The sequence below is a fragment of the Labeo rohita genome, unplaced genomic scaffold (assembly GCF_022985175.1).
Source record: "Labeo rohita strain BAU-BD-2019 unplaced genomic scaffold, IGBB_LRoh.1.0 scaffold_999, whole genome shotgun sequence".
NCBI classification, from domain to species: Eukaryota; Metazoa; Chordata; class Actinopteri; order Cypriniformes; family Cyprinidae; genus Labeo; species Labeo rohita.
Genome location: NW_026129963.1, coordinates 21,931 through 24,443, shown reverse-complemented (window position 1 = coordinate 24,443; position 2,513 = coordinate 21,931). Strand labels below are relative to the sequence as shown.

The 2,513-nt window shown below is 35.6% G+C and overlaps 1 long non-coding RNA gene across 1 annotated transcript; it reads left to right on the top strand.

Moving 5' to 3' along the window:
- Positions 1–999: 999 nt before the first annotated feature.
- LOC127162647 (uncharacterized) lies at positions 1,000–1,727 on the top strand. The gene is made up of 3 exons (XR_007827399.1): positions 1,000–1,067; positions 1,454–1,547; positions 1,648–1,727. It is a non-coding gene; the product is annotated as an uncharacterized LOC127162647 (long non-coding RNA).
- The last annotated feature ends 786 nt before the right edge of the window (positions 1,728–2,513 follow it).

Here is a 2,513-nt window from a genome sequence, read left to right as displayed (position 1 = left end):
GGCTTGATAATCATAATGTGGCATAATTTAAAAACTGATACCTCAACTTTTGACAAAATATGATTTCAAATATTCATAATAGTCATTTTATTTCCAAATAAAATCCAAAAGGAAAATTTAGTGAGTAGGATGAGCATGATCATGTGCACAGCCGGACTCCCTTTGACTGAGTGGACATCGCTTGAAGGAAGAGCTTTCCTCAGTTAAAGTATTTTTGTGTACATAAGTGTAAAATTGATGGACTGTCATTTAAATGTACTATATCTAAGCCTACTGTTCACATAGACGAGTCTTTCCGTCTTTGTTTTCTATGGGCTGTTCTTCTGCACCGCTTACTTTCACTCAAATAAAAGTAATTCAAAGATTTACTTGAGTACAAGAAAGCACTACATTTTTTAATTTTCTTAAGTATTAAAGGTAAAACAAACAATAACTTTTATTTATGAAATGTAGAGCAATAAAAAGTATGACATTATGCTTTGGAATGTAGTGAAGTAAAGTTTTCCAAAGAAAAACACTTGAGTAAAGTTACTTGAGTAAAGTAAAAATACTATAAAACTGTCCGCCTCTGTGACTTACTATCTATAAAAAAAAATGTAGTAACCAGTATGCACTGTATACTGGGCAGTAGGCAATAAACAGTATGTTAGTATGCCATATTGAACACAGCCTATGTGATTTTAGCAAAAAGGACTTTTATTTTGGTCTGGCGATGTGACGTCATAAGACTGTGCCATGCTCCTGCATCTGTGATTTAGCTGAAGAAAGGTGAAGCCGTTTCTCAATATGCGTTCTTAGCTGTGTCCGAAACCGCTCCCTATCCACTATATAGTGCACTATATCGGGTGTCAGCCATTTTGTAGTGCTGTCCGAATTCTGAGTGAACGACTTCATTCCCTACATTCGTTCACTACTTTTTACCCACAATACATTCTGATTTCGAGTGTACAACCGATGTACACTCGTTCAAGCGCTATTTCCCAAAATTCAACGCGAGACGGCGATAGAGCGTTGAAGAAAAAGAAATATGGCGGACGGCAACATTGGAGGTGGCAACTTTTACAAATGTAAGTAACTTTTTATTGTTTAAAGTAGTCTTTATAAAGATGTTGTGATGCGAAATGATAGGGGGCAATTTGTTGGCACAGTAATTACTTTCTAGTGTGGGAACTTTTACATTTACAACATTGTCGGATGATAATTTGGTCTATTGTTCAGTTATGTTAGTGAACACATGTAACGTTACAGTATTCATCTACGTCTTACAAAATGATTAACAAATATTAACGAATTTGTATTTGCTTTATTTAAAAACTGACTGTTTACTGTTGCCCTTTTTCATTGTTGATACGCTATTTTCCTATTTAATACTGTAAAGATACTGTAAAGACGCAATCTGTATTGTTATAAGCGCTAACGGTATATAAATAAAGGTGACTTGATTTGACTTTAGGGACGGATGAGGATGTTAGGCGTCTTATCTTAAAAAGAACAGCCTATGGTCATCTCTTTTCTGGCCGGAGAAACGCTGCTCAGCATGGATGGGAGTGAGTTTCAAAGATTTTTTTTTTCTTGTAAATAATACAGTTGAGGTTTAATTCATGTGTGTTTGTTAATGTGTATATCATTACGTTATTTGTACTACAGAACAGTGTTGAAGGACATCGGCTTGGAGGGGGTGGTATCCCCTGCCAGAGCGGCCAAAAAATGGGAAAATTTAAAAAAAACATACAAGGTAATATAATAATTATATACAGATTTACTTTTGACTATACACCCTTTGCAGAATCTGATAGTTTTTATTGTTTGTTTATTTTTTTAAATAATTTTTAAATTAGTAAAATTGTACATTTTAGGTTGCAGATTATTTTATGTAGTGCTAGCTATTTGACATATTCCTCTAGTTAAGATAACTGAATTTATCAATTTCATAATTTTATATGGCCTTGGTTCTTAATATCATGTACTTGACCATGCCGTGGTTGTGCATGAGTCTCTATTTTGCTGAAAATCCTTCAGGTCTTTTTTGAGTTCTTTTTCTTTTGAGTTCCTTGGTTTTGTTTCATGCTTTGTGCATTTGAATTCTTAAGTACGGTGGCTGATGTTGAGATCATGCTTAGCCACCCAGGACAGTTGAGGGACTTGTACACTGCTATCAAAAAAAGGCAACAGTCTTTAATACTCAATATTAATTACCAGGAGTGTGTGAACTGTAAGGTCATTTTTTGTATTAGCGAGACTAATGTATGGATTTTCGGTCTATAATTATAATAAAACTCTTAATTAATAAAAATTATTCTTAGGAGCTGAGAAAGCCACCGACTGGTATTGGGACTGAATCGGGAGAATCCACTGCAGGAACATGGAAATGGTACAACCTGATGGATGAGGCAATAGGTGGGAGGCCATCCATCCAGCCCCCCATCCTAATTGCCTCATCAGAGGAAGAATCCATTGTTCCTGCAGTGAGTTCTCCTGATTCAGTCCCTGAAGAGGCAGAGCAGGAGCACAGG